Genomic DNA, 22,509 nt, shown 5'->3' with positions numbered 1-22,509 from the left:
TTACGTGCATTTAACTTTACATTTAGCCTAGATCAAAGAAAAATGTTGAAACCTTGTACATTTTTTTCCAATATGAAGTATAGAAAACTTCAGAGGTAGAAAAATCAATCAAATTGTTGTACTGCAATTATTAAAAGTTTGAGCCATATACTATATTCACTTCTAAAATAAATTACTGCAGGCACTGATACATTACACAAAACTGGGTAAAGATACTTTTTATGGGACTGGTTTTTATTCTATGAATCTCATTGGGTAGAGATCAATATGATAAAGGCTTAGTATGTTTTTAACCATTTAGTAGACAACATTCAAAATTCGAACAAGGTCTAACAAGAATACATCTTGGAACTTCACTCTTTTCATTCCAAATTACCCAATTATTATTAAACATTATAACAAAGTTTGATCCAAGTTCCTATGCATTTGGCTTGTATAGTCAATCCATTATATTTACCCTTGATAAAGCTAGTTTAAAAAAATAAAAAAACTGGGGCTGGGAGTTTGGCCTAGTCATGGAGTGCTTGCCTAGTATGCACGAAGACCCAGGTTCAATTCCTAGGTACCACATATATAGAAAAAAAGCCAGAAGTGGTGCTGAGGCTCAAGTGGTAGAGCTCTAGCCTTGAAAAAGTCCAAGGACAATGCTCAGACCCTGAGCTCAAACCTAGGACTAGCAAAAAAAAAAAAAACAACAAAAAAAAAACCTTTGCACCAGGCACAGTGTCTCATGCCTGTAATCCTAGCTACTCAGGAGGCTGAGATCTGAGGATCAAGGTTCAAAGCCAGCCCAGGGACAAAAGGACCTGAGATTCTTATCTCCAATTAATCTCTAGAAAACAGAAAGTGGGGCTTGGGCTCAAGGGTAGGGTGGTAGCCTACTTGCCCAGGCCGAGAACTTCAACTCCAAGATTGTATAATCTGAAATGACCATAGTTATGGCAAAATAAAGATGGATTTATCTGGGTATCCATAGAAAAAGGATTGCAGTTTCTAGTAAGTCAGTCCTTTGACTATTGTCATAATCCACAGTGCTAGAATCTGTCACCAGTCCAGAATTAATACAATAATCCCTTTGCCAGGCTTCAGACTTCTTAATATGCCGAAACCCTTTTCGATGTATGTAACACTTCAGTGCAAGTCCTTTACATTCCAGTTACCATCTTTTCCTTAAAATAGTTAACAATAGCATCCAGCAACTAACTTGTGCAGAGAAATGCCTTTTTGTTCTTTTTTTTTTTAGGGGGGGTGTTATGGAGCTTGAACTGGCCTGGGTGCTGTCCCTGAGCTCTTCAGCTCAAGGCTACCACCCTAGCCTTGAGCCAAGCCCCACTTTCTGTTTTCTTTTTTTTTTTCATGTAATTTTTATTGTATTTAATAGAAGGGTTACATTACATTCTCCAGATGGAAGGTGCATTACTTCACATACATTGATACCCTTTCTCATGTCTTGGTCCCCATTTCCCTCCCCCCACCCTCATCTTGTTTTCCCCCCTTTCCTATCCAATTTCAAATAACCAAATACGCATATATCCAATACATCAGATAACAAAGTGAAATACTGTAACAATATGAGATAACCAAGGGAAAGCAAAAGAGATGAGAGATAACATAGTACATTAAGGACAACAATCACTCATTATATGGCTTTTGTTTCTATATCCTAGAGGTCCTTTCATTTAGTGTCATACTATATGGCCTTATGTATCTAGGTTTTGCTCTATTGCAAATCTCTGCTAGAAGAGTCCTAGGTTTCTACTGATTATCGCAAATGAGGGAAACCATTGAGCCTATGTTCCTTTGAGTCTGGCTTACTTCACTTAATATGATTTTTTCTAAGTCTTTCCATTTCCTTACAAATGGGGAGATGTTGTTCTTTCTGACAGCAGCATAGAATTCCATTGTGTATAAAGACCACATCTTGTTGATCCATTCATCAACTGGGGGACATCTGAATTGGTTCCATATCTTTGCTATGGTAAATAGTGCTGCAATGAACATCGTTGTGCTAGTGGATTTAGTATGTCCTTGTTTCTGGACAGTTGGGTAAATGCTGAGTCCACTTTCTGTTTTCTAGAGGTTAATTGGAGCTAAGAGTCTCAGGTCCTTTTGTGCCTGGGGCTGGCTTTGAACCTTGATCCTCGATCTCAGCCCTCTGAGTAACGAGGAGCCACCTCGCCTGGCTTTGTGTTTGGTTGTTATGTTGTTGTTGTTTCTCATAACACTATTGGATTCAACTAGTTAGTGAGACTCAAAAGTCAGGTGGTGGATCTGTCCTGTAGAAGTACAATGACTTTTGTCAAGCTGTTGGAATGTTCCAGATCTCCTTGCTTTTCACACTGACAAACAGTAGCAACATAAGTGCCCAGTACACAGAGTTTTATGAAGTTTAAACCCAACAGTCCATAGAAAGTGCCCATATTGTGCTCACATAGATAGCAAGGCCTTTCTGTTAGCCACTGTTATCTTTGGGGTGCACATCCTCATGCATATAGTTGCTAGGTGCAAGGTTGAGGCGTTAGCTCAGCGCCTCCTGTTGCCAAGGCTGCGATCTCTCTGCCACACTCTGTATAATAAGCTGTCTGAAGGGAGTCTTGGACGGTCGCCACCATGGGAGGTCACCTCGGTCCACCATGGGTAGATAGCACTGAGTTTCTATACCGTTGATTGAAGTAAGAGCTGTAAGACTCATACCAGACAAAAAGGAGGTAAGACGGCCATGGCGTTATAAAAGTTTAAGATTCTGCTCTATGGTCCTGTCCAAACAGAAGGACAAACTACTACAATTCAAATTGAGCCAAGGAGGATGGTGATGAAAAACAATTGGTCATTGAAAACATTTCTTTTCAAGAAGGAACACAGATCATTCCCATAACATGAAGTAAGGACTGGACATCAGAACCCGGATGAGAAACTTTACTAAGGATTACATGACACATATGGTCCACCTCTTATGCATCTCCTTTTCCCCTCCAAAAAAAAATGTATTGAATACACTACAATCTGATGTCTTACAGTAGTTACTGATTTAAGAAATAGTCCATGGGGCTATCTACCCAAGACTATGATGACCAATCTCTGAGATTAATCACTGTGAACTTCATTTCCAGTATTTAAAAAATGAAAATAATCATATCTAATCTTTTAGGTTATTGTAGTATTGGAAATGATCATTTAAAATCATAGCAATCATATTATTGATGAATATGACCAAAGTAACAAGCACAGCACCAATGTACAGATTCTAGAGTATTGATCTTTGGCTTAATTAATGATGCTTAAAGGTAGGGAGTTAGACTATCCAGAGGACTGAGCCTTGGAGATGGCTGCTTTCCTGTCATAGCAGCTTTTGTTTACTCATACCTGCAAGTTGCATGAGCGTGTGGTATTAAGTTTTGATGGTAGGGTTAGTGTTAATCTTGTTCTTATGATTCCTGTAAAGGTCCTTGAAGGTTTTTTATATGAAAGTTCACAACATCCTTCCTCCCTCTACCCTTACTTTGAGCTGCTCCAATTTTAATTCTCACTTGGGCCTTCCACTTGTCTGTCAATACTATCGCCTTGTCTTTCAGAATCTAACTTTCATTGTTCCAACTTACAGTTACTTAAACTGAGTTTCAGGTGGTGAGATTAGTCCTCAAACTCAGGTTGCATGTCTTTCTCCTTAATCTTGCAAGTCCAATGCCCTGGACTTAAACCAGAGCATTGTCCCTAACTCATTAATCATCATCATAACTTGTCTTTTTGAAGTGGCCTCTTTGCACCAAGCTCTTGAATTTTAGGTATTCCTACTCTCCTTTTGATGGGGAGACCTGATTTGGTCCTTCTGCATGTTTCTCTCTTATGTTGTGGTAATGACAAATACTCAGAATTTCTGGGGACCGATATGCAAACCAGCTGAATGACAGGTGCATATCTCTAGTACATTTGAGGGTGACAATGTACAAGGATGTCACTGGATGATTTTTGTGAAGAAGTCAAGTGACAAATCTAAGCTTGGATTTAGTTATTCCTAAATCACGTTTTATTGTCTTCTTCCAAAGATGATTCAAGACAATGCTCAGAATTAATTACACCTGTAATAGAATTATTAGCAATATGTTTTAAAAGAAGAAGAAAATACAAAAGTAACCATGTCATAAAACAATATCTGTGTTATCAAGTAGAGTAGAAATTGCTAAATTGGGAATATAGGTGAACTTGGGTCCCTGTAATTAAGTCTTCAACTTAGGGCAGGGTTTCATAAGTGTTAAAGTAAAATGATCTTTATATTTTAAACCATAAATGGATAAATGAATTGACAATCATTACATAAATCAGAATGCTTTACTTCCATCCTTTGCTGTAAGATATAAAAATAATGCAAATCTACTGTCAGAGACAGATAAGAAGAGCAAGCTTTTCAAGGCATTCATGAAATGCTATGTATTATCATTGTGCCTTGAACCTATCATGATTATAAAACCATATTTCACAAGTCCTGTCTTGATCCAGTTTTTCAAATGATGGCTAAAAGCTCTGGGTTCGCCTTCCACAGGCATTTTTCTAAGCACCTCTCCTTGTCAGGCCCTAATGTTCCACTTAGCACTGGAAGACCTCAGGTTTCCAAACCCAAATACCCATTCCTTCTTTGGCTTGTGTAAGAATCCAAATTAACCAGTCTTCAGGATGGTAGTGATATTTAACTGAGCAGTATTTTATTTCACATAAATAACCTGGTTCCAACATTTTCAGTTCATAGTTACCCTATCCAGACTACTACCCAATGTGTAACCATACTTGCTCCTTCCTCTCAATTGCAACGATAATAAAGAATTATTTTGTCTACTCAGATTGCCTCTATGTGATGTCCGTCCTTCAAAAGAACCTTAAATACTTCAACAGGGAGCACGTTTGCTTTATGAATCAGAAAGTAGATCCAGAAAGTCTTTTTAGGTGAGGGGATTCCATGTAGAGAAAAGACAGGATTTAAGGGAAATGGAGAGGAGATTAGAGCAGGAGAAATGGTGTTATGCCTCCAACCCCCAAATTCAGCAGGTGCAGATGCACGGTGGGTGTGGTCCAAGGACTAAGGATGTGGCAATGCTAGTATACCCAGGGGATGGCACTGATTCTGTGTGCCTGAGGCTGCTGTAGGTAAAGTTAGGTAGGAAAACAGCTGGTGAGACAGAAGCAATGAAAAGTCCAACCCTGAAGCCTCTTGCAAGGGTTCAGGGTCACTTCTGAATACTACATAGAAACCACAAAAGGTTTTACATACCGCAAAGAGTTCTTCAATTATATTTTTCAAAGATGGTGTGAGAAAAGTGAAGATGGTGGATGAAAGTTGGTGGCATGGATGGAGGTTGATACCAGTGAGGAACAATTTCAAAAAAAATGCATTCCATAAGGGCCTCTGAGAGGTTTAATGAGGGCAGTCATTGTGAAGAGAGCTGGTGGGACGTTATGAAGGTGGGAGAAACTGGTAGTTCCAGGGATGTATACAGCTGGAGAGAGTGGATAAACGGGGTATTTCCAGCTGTGCCCACACAAGCATGGAAGGGAGAGCAACAGGGGGAAGGAAAGCTGGGGAGTGGGGGAAGGCACATTCCAGTTTAGATTCACTAGGCTTGCCATGGATGGTGGGGGACGCCTCTAGAGAAGTCCTGGGGCCTTTTTGACCTGGGTGCTGATCAGCTCTATCAATTATATTTGACAACATTTTGTAAGTGCAAAGGACCAACCAGAAAGAAATAGAAGGTGACGGTCAGGACTCCAAAGGTGATTTAAAATTCAAGGATGGAAAGAGGTTTAAAAAGAAGTCTTTTGGAAAGGAGGCCATAATGACCACTGAGATAAGAATCACCCGAGAGAAATGTATGACCAATAATCCAGGGAGGAGAGACAGTAAAGGGAAAGTCATGCATTTCAATGGGTGAAACAAAAATAATAAGCAACCAAATGCAGCTTAGATTTGACAGTGGAAGACAAGGTTTGTAGAGGGATTCTATACTGGTAGAGAACTAGAAGAAGATAGTAGAAGAGACTGATGGATGAAGATTCTAAAAAGGAGTGTAGAATGGAATCTCAATGAGAAGAAATTAGTCTAAAAATACAGGAGAACTCTGAAGAGCTAAAGAGGCAGAGGTCAGAGTTAATTCTGAAGTGTACACACAGGATTAAGATTTGAGAGAGTCTTTAAGAATTCCCATATTGGAAGTGGCCCTGTGGCTCAAGCTTTGAGCAGAAGAGCCCAGGGACAGTGCCCAGGTCCAGAGTTCAAGTGCAATGACTGACCAAAAAAACCCCAGAATTTTCATACCATCTGCTAAATAGAAGACATATAGTATATAGTCCATAGTCCAGTTATCCAGTTATAGATAATGAAATCATTGAAGTTACCAGGCCAAAACAATGTCTCTGTGATTGTTATGTTAACAGCCGGTGGTTGAAGGGATATTAGATTGAAGTTATTTCCTCCTATCTGGTGTTCTGGAAAATTCATTCCTTCTGGTTCTCTAAGATGTAGGACTATTTTGTCTTTTTTGTGCTTTTCAACCTGTAGCTGCCGAAAGCTTGTTGTCTCCAGTGGTTTAGGAAGCAGAAAGACATAAATATACAAGCTGCTGATAAATGAGTCTGGAGCTGTTTATCATATGGTGAAAATAAAGTGGATAGTGCTCAGAACATTGAAAACACTAAAAATGCAAAAAAGAGGGGGAGGACTTGTTTAAATCAATGAGTGTATCTTAAAAATCTGGTACTTTTAAAAGCTTATTTGAGGTACTATCACAAAATACCATTGGGTTGGTAGCTTATAAATAACAAAGGTTTATTTCTGACATTCTGGAAGCTGGTAAGTCCAAGCTCAAGGCACCTGGAGACAGAGCATAGGAAGGGGCAGGGCTCATTGTGGGTAGACTGTGCCTTCTCTGTGTATTCGTATGTCCTGGAAGGGGTGATGGAGCTCTCTGGGGCATCTTTGTTAGCAGCATTGATGTCTGAGTGCTCCGTCCTGAGGACTTGATCCCCTTCCAGAAAGCCTCATTGCCTCCCACAATCAACGTATGCAGGATCATAAGTCAACCTTATGAATTTTGTCACATTCAGACCACAGTACAAAAAAAAAGATGCTCAATAGAAGTTATTTTGTTACTAAAACAACTTCATACCTAGGTTGTCTGATCCTTTCTAATCTGTTTACTTCTACTGACATGGACAAATGGAGTATTAGCTAACAGCTGAGTGTCTATTCTGTGTCAAACATTGCAGTAGTGATATTTTATCTATAGGCCACTTTACTTCAGTATACCCCAAACTGAGGTATACTGAGATTTACTAGTTAAGTGACTAGATCAAAGCCACATAGCATATATATGGAGAACTACATTGTTATCCTAATAAAAGGGAAGGGGGAACAGTTTTTCCAAGACATCCTGTTCTTAGACTAGCATAACCTTTTTCTCATAACCCTAAATCCCATGGAAAGTTTTAACATATATGTAATTTAAAGCAAAATCCATGAATCCTAGTTATACACCAAGAACAATCTCTTATTTTCAGTATCTGCATTTCATGAAAGGAGAAACATTGTAGGAGTAGATAAACAATACTTGTAAGTTATTTGCCTAAGCCACATGGGAAGGAATCTTGTGGTAGGTATTCTATAATTTAGTATGCAATCACCTAGAAAACAAAAAAAAACACAGTCTACACAATGAAAGTGGGATGCATCACAATGTTCAGTCAAAGGTTTGTCTCACTATCCCAGTTCTTAAAAAGCCTCTCTCATATTCGTCTCTTTTACTCCCAGAATCTACTCTGTCTCCTGCATCTCCTCTGCATAGTTATTTTCTCTTAATGACATTCTACTGGATAGCTTGTGTCTTTGCAATGTATGCTCTTGCTTTCTGTGAATTATTTTCTAGCATTGGTAGCTGTGGGTACAGAATGGAGACATAGACTCCGGAAACTCACAAGGACAGGGTAACTGGACCAAGACTACACTACTCTCCCAAGGTGCAGTCAGAATTCAAACTGGTCTGTCTCTGTCGAAAACACTCAAGCCTATCTACCTTAGCCTGTAAGAGAAAAATGTACGGGAAACTCGAGTTTGGAGGGAAAACGTTTTTGAATTGAGTTGAAAACTCAACATTCTGGATAGAATTCTGAGAAGTTCACAATTCTTACCAAGGCCACAAAAATGGGGATGAGGAGTGCAAAGGGAATGTGTTCCTGAAATCCAACTTTTCAAGGATTAAATAGATCATCTGCCACACAAAAAGTGCTTCATATTTCAAGAGTGATGAATTTAATAATGATGGAGAGGTGTCATCAATCTCACAAACTAAACAATTTTTTTAACCTGACATAGCTCTATTCAAGACATCAGCTGTCATCTGAAATGAATTCTGTTTCTCATTTGTCTTCATAAATAATGCAAGTAATTGAAAGGTTGTTACAATGAAAGTCTTTAACCTCTCTCATCTCCAATTTGAGGGCAATCACTTTGCATTTCCTAGAAAGGATCTTCCACCCCTCTTATCAAATAAAATCTTGGAGAAAAGAATCTTTTGTTTGAAGATTATCACATCTAATGGTTTTTCTAATTCTATTTTATTTTTAATTTAGCATTGTCTTAAAATGTGAAACTCATGAAAACCTAATGTAAGGAAATGTATTCAGGCTCAAAGTTTCGCTCAGCATATCTTAGTTTTAATCAAGCTGCTCAGTTGTATATCTACCCTCTTCTCATCCAAATTCTATTTATTTGTAATCACACAGAGAGAAATAAAATCTTTAGGCTATACCATCTGGGTAGCTTTTATTTGGCTTTTTCTCACTTTGTGAGAATAAAAAAGGACCACTGAATAAACAGATCATGACCATTCCAAGCAGCTAGGAATGAATAATTCTTATATTAGAGAACTGAAGCAATTAAGATTTCTTTGGCTGTGGTTTCTCTAAGCAGACATCAGTGCTTCAACTTGTTTATTTGTGAATGCAGATATTAATAAACCTATGTAATGAAAGCATGAAAGAGAGAAAAAAGAACTAGGCAAGCTTTATATTTTCAATCATTTAATTATTTCACCTCTCTGGGAAGGCCAATTTCAGTAAATACATCAAACGAAAGATATGATTATGGAGAGAGATTTGGGCTGAGCATCTTTCACAAGACTGCTATTAAAAATGGAAATTCAAGAACCATTTTATGAAGTATATGAAAGTAGAGCTAAAACCTTATAAGCTACTTCAATTGCAAATTTCACAGCAAACTATTATAAGTCTAGATAACATAAATTATTTAGTGTCTAGTTTCCAGCCTTTAAAAACCATCCTCTGGTCGTAGATAATTTTAGTCTATATAATCAATACTTACATTTAGTTATAGTCTCCTAACATCTCCTCTCAATAATGAAACTTTTGTCAATCAAAAACCATTGGGGGGGAACTATTGAGAGTTGGTATGTTTTATAATAGAGACTGTATGTAAGGTTCCCAAAAACCTAGAAATCCTGCAACAAATTCAAAATTTTCCCCTATAACAACAAAAATATCAGAGTGAAATTCCTATATTTTCTACCATTATTAAATATTTAAGGGATCCTTAGTGTATGTAATGTAATACTCTAGGTATTTTAGAAGCATTTGTTTACATGTAAAAACAGAAGAGCACAACTCAGATAATCAAGCAAAAGAGTAAGGAAAAGAGGCAATGAGATCCATACTCGGGCACCAGGAAGATAGTGCTAAGAAGAAGCAATTGAAAGCTGACACTGTAGTGTCAAGATACCAAGGGGCAGAGTGGTTAAAAAAGGGAATAATCATGAAGAAGACAATGTAAATGCCACAGCTTTGACTTGGTAACTAAGAAGCCACTAGCCACTTACATTTTATGCCAAGTCCAATTGCATATACACACATATGCATCCATGTACACTGTAGGTATTTATGTACTTTGTCATTATTGCAACAGAACATGATATTTCAGAATAACAAAAACAAAGACTATCTTTAGCCAGAGTCAGAATGCTTAGAGTTTGTGTGATAATTTGCATGAAACATGGTGAATAGAGTTTCGATAGAGACTTGGGGAAAGGATATATCCTAAATTCGGAGTTAAGCAGTAGAAAAGGCTACAGCTGCCAAAATTAGGAGTAGCCATTTCCTCAGAGCAGGTCAAAGAAGTGCAGAGAGAAGTGGTAAATTTGTACTTACAGGCAAATGACATAAGGTGAATTCTTGTTATCGATAGCCATTGTGACAATGTATTACTTTAAACCTTAGTTCTTTTTTTTTAAAAAAAATCAAATGTAGCATAAAACTTTTCTTAGCAATGTTTTCATCATGTTTGTTATTGTGCCTTTTATATTTGTCAGAATTTATTTGGAGGATAGAAAAGCAAAAGTGTGCTTAGCCAGGTTTCCTGAAAACTATTATGTTGTTTTGTTTTTCTCCCAGAATGAAAGTGAATATGTCTCTTTGGTTCTGAGACTTTTTATATCTAAGGTAAAATATTGCTCTAGATTATGTCTCAGATCCTGTCTAGATATGAATCTATTAGACAGAATGAGACTTTTTTTTACAAAATACCCCAAATATATTTCTTTTCAATAAAAGCACTTAAGCTACCTACTTACTTTTATTAAAATGATAAAAATTCTCACACTCTATTTTATGTTTGGCCTTGTTAAAGTCTGAGTTCATTAAATATTTTTTAAAGAAAATTAAAATGCTCTAAGGCAGTCATTCTACATAAGCCAGTGGAGGTTCATTAGTTGATGATTTAAAATAAATTAGTAATTTTGAAAATTCGGTAAAACTAAGTAAAGACAGCTTCATCCAATTTGTGTATTTTTCATGTAAAGAAATCAAGCTGTATAGATATCTAATGGCTTAATATAGATCATTTCAACTGGATTCCGCTGTTTCACTGTCCCTGAAGCCAAGAGGTGATATTTAATTTGCTGACAAGTACAAACATAACTATTTCTGCCTTTCTGATGATTGCTAAACTTCAGTTTCCTTTTTTTTCAGCTTGCTTTTTTTTTTAATGCTTGATAATACCGGTGCTAGTAGAGAACACAATAACACTGCAAATCTGACAGGAATTCTATACCTGTCAGCTTCTGTATACTGCATGGGGAGACACTTATCTTCAATTAAGCACAAAACAGCAGGAGTGGAGCTGTAGCTAAGTGGTAGAATGTTAGCCTTGGTATAATGAACAGCCCCTGGGCCTTCAGGAGTTCAAGCCCTAGGACTAGCACAGACACTGAAACAGATACACACACACACACACACACACACACACACACACACACACACGCATAGGTAGTATTTTTGGGTGTTCTATGCATCTTAAAGAATTTGAGAAAAATTATAGACTTCAGGTTGCATTAAGACACCATGCATTCCAAAACTGTGCATAGGAATTATGAACCAAACTCATCCTAGTTTTATTGGGGTCTCAGTGTGGAACAGACTGTGTAGGGAGAGCCATGCATGCCCACACCACTCTCTGAGGCTCCTCATTCTCACAGAGGCTGAGAGTAACAGCTGTTTATGCAGCACCAAGGCTACAGCTCTTGGAGAGGGAGCCCTTTATGAAAGCAGCGCATCTGAAAGGCTGTCCGTGTTTGGGGTGTTTGGTATTTGTTTTGACGTTAAGAGACTGTAGAAAACAAGATGCGTCAAAAAAAAGTCACAGCAAGATGGATCTGTGGTTGATGGACAAATTGGGAAAAGAAAGGAATTCACTGGGAAGTGGATGAAATTTGAGTGAGTCATGTTAAGTGAGAGAAGTCAAAACCAAAGGGAAAAAAGGCACATGTCTCCTTCATATGTGTATATTAAATCCAAACAGTACAACAGCGATGACTCAATACTTGAGTACCCAAGGTTATGGACATGGTCTTGGAGATATAAACGTAACTACACAGACATAAAAAAAATCTATGATGGGATATATACTCTATAGACATAATGTTATATTCTATAGATTGATATGTATATATGACCTATAAATCCTCAGCTGAATTTTAATTATGTTCTAAAATCTATGTGCCAGTGATTGTATATAGAGATTCCCTTCTTGAATACTTGTTTGTTAAAACATATTTGAAAGATGATGTAAAAATCAAAGTTAATAAAATCTTTAAAATAAAGAAAAAATGAGAGGAAAAAATGGGAAGGGAAAGTATTTTGAGACCTCCAATGCAATGAAATCATACAACTGTCTAGATCCATCTTTTCTTATGTAGTAAAGTGAATATATATGATAATCTCCTTTTGAGCATTTCCTGTCATTCTGTCTTTTGTTAGGCAAGCAATTGCAATGGGAAGAGAACTAATTCAGTGTCGCTGTATCTCAGAAAGAAAATACACCAGTGACTTCCACCTGAAATCTATCTATTCCAGATGCTGAGATCCTGAGGCTCATAGGTCAAACTCAGAATGGGCAGGAACATCCATGAGTCTCTTATTTCCAATTAACCAGTAAAGTTTCTGAAGTGCTGATATGGCTTGATTGGTTGGGAATCAGCCCTGAACAATAACTGAAAAGCCAAATGAGAGCACAAGACCCTGGTTTCAAGCCTCAGTACCAGCACAGGAGATGTATAAATAAAAACATTTCAAACTTCCTGCAATATACTCCAAAGGATAGACAAATATGAACTGAGTTCTCTACGGTGAAGCCTTTCTCTCAGAAAAATATACAAACAGCTGTCCTTCAGGTCACATTATCGATCTTTAAATGAAACATTATTTAATTTATTATTGGTCTTTATTTAAATTTTAAATTTTGCTTGAACTCTTTTTCATTGCTAATGTTGTTGATTTTTGGCAGTACTTACTTTTGAACTCAGGGCCTCATGCTCTCTTAGATTATGGCTGGCATTCTACCGCTTAAGCCACACCTCCAGCCCATGTGTTTGCTGGTTAATTGGAGACAGGCTGGCCTCAAATATGATCCTCCAAATCTCAGTCTCCTGAGCGGCTAGTAGAGCAGGTATCAACCCCAGGGCCTGCCTTCTTTCTTCGAGTCTTACGAACAACATTGATGTAATGGCAAGATATATCATTGGAGACTTTTCTAGAATTTCTAAAGCCAAAATTCAATGTGTGTACATGATAAGTACATGAAGATTCCAATGAAAGTCAAGTGTCATGCTCTCATTCTAACAGCTTCTTCAGAATGTTATATGGCAATTAAAACTTGGAAATTATTGCAGACATGAATTATCTTAATTTATTCATCCTTTATACAAAAATAAACTTCACTTTTTATGCTCTTGAAATTCTGCATGATGGAAACAATATATGGAGATGAAAATAAACTGTTACTACAACATACATGAGTGCATATAATAGGATTTAACATTTAAGGAATTAAGACAGAAAAGATAAACTATAATATCCTTATCCAACTCAACTTTAGACCTGATGTCATTGAAATAAAACTTAGAAAATTCAAGGGTGATGGTCAGAAGGTAAGAGCTTAATGATTTAACTACCTAATAACTGGCAGAGTTTTGAAAGCTAATTATACCTTTAAATGAAATGTAATTGGTGACTAGTGTGTTTATTTCATTTTATCAGAGTGGCCAGATAATATTGATTCCCATTAATCCCTACTCTTCAAAATATTTTTATATTAGATATCACAATTTGCCAGGTCAGTATTAGTGGAAATACTACATTTGCACAAATCAATAATTTTTGTTGCTCTTCAGTGATAGTTTAAAGATGCTACTGGAAGATGATGTCCTAAAGCTGGGACTGGGAATGAGCACTGACTTCTATTAAAACTATTAGTAAAACTATTAGTAGCCCCAAATAAAGAGGATTGTCTCCAGAAATAAATATATGTGTACTGCCTGCCATTCCACAATCAGTGCTTGCTATAGATATAATCATGATGACGTTGATGTCCTCGGATGCTAAAATGTGACTTTTATACGTATCTTCATTTGACTGTGATAAAGTTTTTCTTCTCCCACGGTTTTGCTCATAAACTGTCTTCTCTGGTCAACATCAAACCTACGACTAGAACATTCTAACTTTGCCTTGATCCTCATCAGCTGTAAAACATGCTAAGAAAAAGTAAAGGAGTTCATGTTGCAAAACTAAATTACATTGGCTAGTTCATCATCTGATTTTTGTAATTATAGAGCATATGATATGATACTAATAATTTTTGTAATAAACTAGCTAAACTCTTAGTGACTAAAGCCAGCAATTAAATAGTCTTGTACTAGGTCTCACATTTTTTAATATAATGATTAGTTTAAAAAGGATACGGAGATAAAATTAGATGTATTTTTTTAAATCACCAGAGGATCACAGCTCAGTGAACTCAACTACCAAAAACCCACATAAATTGCTTTAGCAAAAATAGAATTTAAAGACCACACAAGTACCCTGTGTGTTATATAAATATATCTGTTTTGGGGAAAGGAAAGGTAACAACAAATGGTGAGACAAAGGACAAAGGGAACCAATGCAACAACCTTACTCACAAGACAATGAACTTCACAACTTTGAAGGGGATGTTGGGGGGGAGAAGTGGGAGAAAAATGAGGGAGGGGCAACAATATTCAACAAGAAATGAACTCATCATCTTACCTATGTAAGATATGTAACCCTCTGTACATCCCTGGACAATGAAATTCATGTTAAAAAAAAGAAATAAAAAAATCATACAAGAAAGAAAGAAAACATTTTCTTTTTTGTTGTTTATAAAAGTAAGATGCTACTGGACAGAGAGCGTAGCCTAGTGATAGAGTGCTTACTTAGCATGCACCGAGCCCTGGGTTCCATTCCTCAGAACCACAAATACAGAAGAAGCAAGGAGTGGTGCTGTGGCTCAAGTGGTAGAGTGCTAACCTTGAGAAAGCTCAAGGAAAGTGCCCAGGCCCTGAGTTCAAACCCCTGGACTGGCACACACACACACACACACACACACACACACACACACACACACAGCCCTGATGTGCTACTGAGTTCTGTAAACACTTATAAATAAAATTAGAATGCTATAAGGCATTAGGTGTAAAAGGTATACATTTTATGAAATTTTATTTGGCAAATTTGTATTCAAATAAATGGGGTGAAAAAATGACAGTCATATCAAACACAAATTACATTTAGGAACATGCAGAGTAAATAGATCATAATCTATACTTCATACATGTAATTTTAACTATGCATGAGTAACCCAACTCCTTTGGTAGATAAACAACTTAACTTTCTCTGAGGATTGAATATTAACCATGAATGTACTGAATCTACTTTGTACATCTGGTTGGAAATGACATCATCATAGCTAGTAATTATCATGGCAAAGTCTCCCACTGTTCCATTGTGGTTCTGTGTTATCTATGCTATCTATCTATCTATCTATCTATCTATCTATCTATCTATCTGTATATATCAACCAAAACTAGGAAAGTTTTACTCCACTGAGAAATGGCAAAAGCAACACCCTATAGAAATAGTCACACGTTTGAAGATTCACATTTTGCTTGCGAATGCCAATTTCCATATCCTTCCCCATCTTTTTTTCCCTTTTTTCTTGTTTTTTTGGTCATTTAGTTTTAATAGCAAGACAGCTTTTCTTTCATTCTCTAGGACAAAATTGCACTGGATGATGATCAACTTCTTTAGATATTTTTACAATAGGAATAAAAAAAAAACCCTTTCCTTTCTACTCCTACGCAGGCAGGTCGATTTTCATTGAAAATGGTTTCCTGCTGGTTCTAATATTTACTCACTTATGCAGGTGCGTTGGTCAGCATGGAGTCTGTATCCCATATCACATTCACAGTGGAAGGTGCCCAGAGTGTTAATACAGCACTGCTGGCAGCCCCCATTCATCCAAGTCTAGAGGAGCAAGACAGAGGGCCAGGATTACAATGTCATCCCAAAGTCAGCTGTGGAGGGATGGCACACTCTTCCTTTGATACACAGCATGCGTTCTATTGTACAAAGTCACCATCTCTGTGGTTACAAATCTGTGCTTGTTTGATCTACTATGTAAACAAGAAAATGTAGATGGAAACTTTATTGAGTTTTCTTTTTTTTTTAAGCTCAGTAACCATGGGTGGAGGGATTGTCTCACCATTTTCTATTCTTCACATACTGTCTAATTAGACAGATCTGAGATATAGATATTTCCTTGGGGAAGGAAACTGGACGGGAGAATTACAATAAGCCACTCTATCTGAAGCAGCACACACTAGTAGATAAACACCTATTACTGCTCTGACACTGCTGTATAAAGCCAGTAATGGAGTTAAGACCTTGAAACTCCTTCTCCTGTGCTCAGGTAGACTTCAAAGCAAAGACAGATAAATTCCAATAAAGGCAAGGATTGGTGTTCTTAAAAATACATAGATACAATTGCTCTACTGAGTTCAGCTTCTTCATTCACATTCAAACTGTCCTTTTTGGTAGCATTGTGTGTGTATGAGAGGTTACTTTAACTTTATAAAATGGAAAGAGGTCAAGATTCATGTTTTGTGATGGTCCCAGTCATGATAAATAAATATAATATTCATTTTTTCACTAGAAAAAAACCTTTCCTCTAGTAAAATGTATACTTCCTTGCATTCTCCTAAGGGGAGATGTTCAGGTAATCAGTTTGGATCATTTATACGCATTTTGTTTTTATGATAATCTTTCAAAGAAAGCTACATCTATTGTATAAAATAATGAACATAAAAATATTTCTCTTTAAATGATGAGTTTAAATGCAAGAGTTTAAATGGGCCTATAAGCACTTTCATAGCATTACATGCAAAGTATTTTTGTAGCATAACATTTACTCGTATTTCTGTGTGTGATTTATGGATGAAAATCAGAGTAGTCATAGTTGTATATGCTTTAACCTTAATACCCTGTAGAAGGAAACAAGATTTTGAGTTCCAGGTCAGCCTTGTCTACATAGTGAAAACATCTGTAGAAACACAGACATAACATAAGAAAAAAGAAAGAAAGACAGGAAGAGAGAGAGAGAGAGAGAGAGAGAGAGAGAGAGAGAGAGAGAGAGACAGAGAGAGAGACAGAGAGAGAGACAGAGAGACAGAGAGAGAGACAGAGACAGAGAGAGAGAGACAGAGAGAGAGAGACAGAGAGAGAGAGACAGAGAGAGACAGAGAGAGAGAGACAGAGAGAGAGACAGAGAGAGAGAGACAGAGAGAGAGACAGAGAGAGAGACAGGGAGAGAGACAGGGAGAGACAGACAGACAGACAGGGAGAGACAGACAGGCAGACAGACAGAGACAGACAGAGACTGAGAGAGAGAGACAGAGAGAGAGACAGGGAGAGACAGACAGACAGACAAGGAGAGACAGACAGGCAGACAGACAGAGACAGACAGAGACTGAGAGAGACAGGGAGGGAGGAGAGAGAGAGGGGAAGAAAGGAAGGAAGGAAGGAAGGAAGGAAGGAAGGAAGGAAGGAAGGAAGAGAAAGAGAGAAAAAATAATGGGAGGAAGGCAGAAAGGAAGAAAGAAAAAGAGAGAAAGAAAGAAGGAAAGAAGAAAGGAAGAAGGAAAGACAAAGAAAGAAGGAAAGAATGAAGTATAGAAAGGCTGAAGAAAGAAAGCAAAAAAGAAAAGAAGGGAAGGAAAACAGGAAAAGAAAGAGAACAAAGGAAAAAAGGAAGAAAGGAAGAAAGAAAGGAAAAAGAGAAGGAGCATGAAGGAGAATTACTAGTGGAATAACTAGTGGTCACATTAGCCTGCCAAGGCCAATAATGCTCCAAAGCTGGACTCAGTGGCTCACGCCTGTAATGCTAGCTACTCAGGAGGCTGAGATCTGAGGATCAAGGTTCAAAGCACTAAAACAGCCATGAGATTCTTATCTCCAATCAATCACCAGAAAACTGGAAGTGGAACTATGGCTCAAGGGGTAGGGCAGTAGTCTTGAGCTGAACAGCTCAGGGAGAGCGCCTAGGCTGAGGTCAAGCCCAGTGACCCACAAAATAATAATAATGATAATAATAATAAAAGAATGCTCCATACCCATATAAAGCCTTTGAGATAAGCCTAAAAGGATATATTTTCTTCTACCCAACATTGGTTGTCTTTTCTTTTTAATAAGAAGTAAAAAGAAGATAAGTAAAAGGAATACATTATCACAACAGTGTTACATTTTAAAATCACGAGTTTAATATATTTTGCATAGTTTTTACACAATTTATGCAATTTTCTTTCAAAAATAAGATACTCTGGAGTGATCCCTTACGTTTTAAAAAGAATTTTACTTTATAGATAACAATTACTAGGAATTTTACTTTAGAGATAATACTTACTAGGATACTAGAATCTTATATTTTGTCAATGAACACCAAATCTGTAGATTTTTGCATAAATATAATGTTAAATCCAAATTTTCTGTTTATTGCCTATATTTTATATAGGAATTTGCTATTTTATGAGCTACATTTTTATCATGTGTCTTTAGGTTATTGTTCTACAGAGTTGAATTACAATTTTGAATATTAACCTTATCAACCCCTTGTCTTAAAACCCTTCCCAATTCTTTAATTTTGGACATGTATAAAATTCTTAATTCCTAATACTATTATGTTTTAATGACAAATGATTTTTCCACATCAAGAATGATTTAATATATAACATATATATTATAAACTTTAAAACTATGTGCACAGATACCACTTGTTACTTGCAAGGGTAGGTGAAAGGGGGGTGGATTTTAATGATAGTAACTTCAGGGAAGGAGACATTTTAGCCATATTTATGGTATTTTAATTTGTTTTTTGTACAATAACAAAGAAATGAGGTTTGAACTCAGAGCCTTACCATTCTAGACAGACTTTCTACTGCTGAGCCTTCCAGTCCTTTATTTGTGTTAGTTACTTCTAAGATGAGAGCCCACTTCTTGCCCAATCTTGTCCTTGGCTACAATCCTTCTCCTTTATTTCCTTTCCTTTCTTTTCTTTTTTTAAACTTTACAAATGACAAGTGTGATCACAGCTTCTTTCTGTTGAGAAGGAGTTTGGCCTAAAACCATGATCCCCCAAACACAGCCCTCTGTGGAGATTAGAATGACTAATTAGTACATGCTACTGTAAACAACTATGACATGAAAAATGGTCTCTGGGCTTTTCTGGCTGGGCTGGCCTCAAACTGTGATCCTTCCATTCTGAACATCCCCATAAGTAGCAAGGATTATAGGCATGAGGCACCATAACCTAGCTAGTAAAAATAAATTTGAAGAAAGAAGTATAATCGTAATATATCTGACACTCCCACAATGTTTTAGCAGTTTTCATCAAAAGACACCAAGTTAGTTAAAATAAGAAAAAAAAATCACTGAGTCCAAATTAAAGAGTGGGCATAGATTTTCAGAACGGGCCTCCTTTTAGTAAGTCCTATTATGTTCATGTTGCAGTGTACACCCGAATTATAACTAAGACATGGCAGAATTCCCCCGTGCACAAAAGATCGATGTAGTTTAGAGCAAAATATCTTAGTGATGAAACTTTTCAGTCTTGCTTGCCCCTGAGATTCAGTTTCTTTCTCTAAGGCAGAATAACAAGGGTGGGCTCCTGAACAATCTTTCCTTGTTTATGCATTTGATTTTGATATACATTGCAAATTCTCAAAATTATATGCAGAAGTCAAAACAAGTAACTTTATTTTACTGACCAGTGAACCTAAATGTGTAAAATAATAGAGTGCTAGAGATTGGTAGTTCATGACAATAATCCAAGCTAATTTGGAGGCTGAGATCTGAGGATCACAGATTGAAGCAATCACAGATAGGAAAGTCCCTGAGACTTCTATAGAAAATAAATAAGCTACCCCAATGCCAGAAGCTCACCGACATGCAGGTATAATGGGTGAACAAATTCAGCGGTGGTACTCACTGGACATTGTTGAAAATGAACTGTACAGTTTGTGGATGGGATGGGAGAGAGAACGTGGGAGAGAACGAGGGAAGAGGAGACATTGTCCAAAACAAATACTCATCCCTTGACTTATGTAACTGTAATGCCTCTGTACATCCCCTTTATAATTACAGTGAAAAAAAAGTTTGAAAAAAAAGTTTAAAAAAAAGCCAGAAGTGGAGCTACGGCTCAAGTGGTAGAGCTCTAGCCTTGAGCAAAAGAAGTTCAGGGACTCATGCCCAGTCCCTCAGTTCAAGTCTCAGGACCTGCAGAAAAAAAAAAGAAAACAAAAATCAGTAAAAAAAAAAACAACAAAAAAAAAACACTAATTGAACTTTTACAGAATAGTACTAAATGCTAAGTATTTGGTTTTATGTTATTTTTTCTTTTTATCTCTTTCAGATACAGTGAATTTACTGATCATTTGGGCATTGTATAACCAATAGTTTCTCAAACACGGCAGCCCATTAGATGAGGATGTAAAAAGTCTGATGCCAGAGCTCCAACCTTAACGAATCTTATTCAATCATTCTGGCTAATAAGTCTGGGAAACAAAGAATTTAAAAACATCCTATGTGGGTCTAATGTGTATGCAGGGCTGAGTTTGCCTGTTGTGATTATAGCCTTCATTAACTAGAGCCTTGGTTCAAATATAAGTGCTAATTTAGTTGATCTGGAGCTGAGGACCAAGATTGCAAATTTCCCAAAGAGTCAAGGAGATTCTAATGGCTTTTGGATCATATTCTAACTAGTAAGAGTAAAGATAATCCTCTCCTTAGCAACCAGTGTCACTTGGATCATAAATGTGAAGACTTGGTGCCATTTTTCTGTTATTTGGCTAAACTACATCAAATCAGTCCAAATGCCTAAATCAATACTCCAACAAAGATACTTAACTAGATAAAAATATACATAGGAGGATAAATAAAATTATACAATATTTAATGGCTTAGTAAAACTCCTAGATTAGTACCAGTATTTCCATTTATATTCACCCTAATGATAATTTGAAGACCCTGTTGGTAGTCTCTCTCATTTTTTTTCTGATATAATACCTCTGATATGGAATAACACCAGATTAAATTGCCATGATATTAGACACTGTGGAAGCAGTCACAAGTCATTCTCTTTTCCATCAAGATTCTGCCCAACAGAGTTAAAAACCAGAAATGTCAATATTGCATTAAAATGTTATTATCAAGTATACTTCATGTGAAGAAACACTTTCACAAAAAAAATTCTCTGAGTTATATCATCATGTCAGATGCCTACAGAAAACTCTGCCCTTAGAACTAGAACTTCAGAATACTGCCAGGAATAACAACAGTGATTAGAATTTTTCAGCATTATCACTGTGAGATAAACCCACAATTTCATACTATAAAAGACTGTCAAAAAGAATCCACTATGTCTGCTCTTTTTCCTTTTTAATATCCTTTCTGCTATATTTATCCCCCAAACTATTTCCCCAGATGGCCACAGAATATAATAGCATCAAAGAGCTCATGTTATTATCAAGTAGATTTTGTACAGAAAAGCTCACGGAGACAACAATGATCCACTTCTGTTCTTGCACAATCAAAATTATTTCAGATTATTTTTTTCCCTCAGACTGGATGGCTATTTACTGAAGACCAATGTAAGATACATTATTCTTCCATTTGTCTTGTAACCTACAGTTCTCAGAACCTGGTTGCTAAAATGTAAATATTCCTGTGGTGCTTTCTATTAGATTGCTTTGTAGAAGTGTTCACTTCGGGAGAAAATCTGCAAGGTGCAGTGGAGAGATCCCTAGATTTTCCATGTGGTTTTATCTTTACTGAGAAGTAAATAGTCATGTCCTACATTAAAACTGCTGAGTTTGCTTCTAATTCCTTAATGTGTGATCACATCAACATTGTAAGGTCAATTTATAGAACAAAGTAGATACTCCATAAATGTTCTATGAAGGAATGAATAAATGATTAAGTGATTCCAGGGTTGTTTGCCTTCATTTGATCTCCTTATCTTTCCATAGTCATGAATAGTTTGTCTCAGAATTGGGACTAAGGTTTCTCATATATCTTTTCTTCCCTATTATCAGCCTCTGGCCCTGTTTCTAATCATTGATACATAGCTTTAACCATTGAGGTTACATATAAATCTTAAATTTGCTGATGGGCATATTTCAACTGTGTCTGTAATAAATACTGAATTTTTCTGCTCACTTAGTATCCATATCTTTTTCTCTTCTTATTCTAAATATCCAAACTCTTGAGTTTTCCTTTGAAGAAAGTTACCACTTTTCATTTGAAAGAAGCCCCTATAGTTTACTTGGGATGGATGGAGCCAAAGGGGCTTTTTGATACCATCTCATTTGCATTTACCACAGTAAGTGGATTGGGTTCTATCTTCTTCAGTATATGCTGGAGGTGGGGCCCAAGTGATAGGGCTCTGGTCAAGCAAGCCACACAAACAAGTGCCAGAGCTTGAGTTCAAACCCTAGCACTGCCAAACACAAAACATTTCCATGGGGACTTTAAAAGCTATACTTTGGGCTTATTTATAGTAGTTTTGGAGTTCTATATACTGAGATTTAAATGAATTTAAACATTTGTGACCATTCT

General features: G+C 36.8%; 1 pseudogene; it reads right to left on the bottom strand.

The window, feature by feature from the left end:
- Positions 1 to 22,509, bottom strand: part of LOC150068502 (uncharacterized) — a 473,749-nt pseudogene that overhangs the window by 36,913 nt on the left and 414,327 nt on the right.

The sequence above is a fragment of the Megascapheus bottae genome, chromosome 1 (genome assembly GCF_031878675.1).
Source record: "Megascapheus bottae isolate mThoBot1 chromosome 1, mThoBot2.hap1, whole genome shotgun sequence".
Taxonomy (NCBI): domain Eukaryota; kingdom Metazoa; phylum Chordata; class Mammalia; order Rodentia; family Geomyidae; genus Megascapheus; species Megascapheus bottae.
Note: the sequence above shows the minus strand (reverse complement) of the source record. Positions and strands in the feature narration are given on the sequence as shown.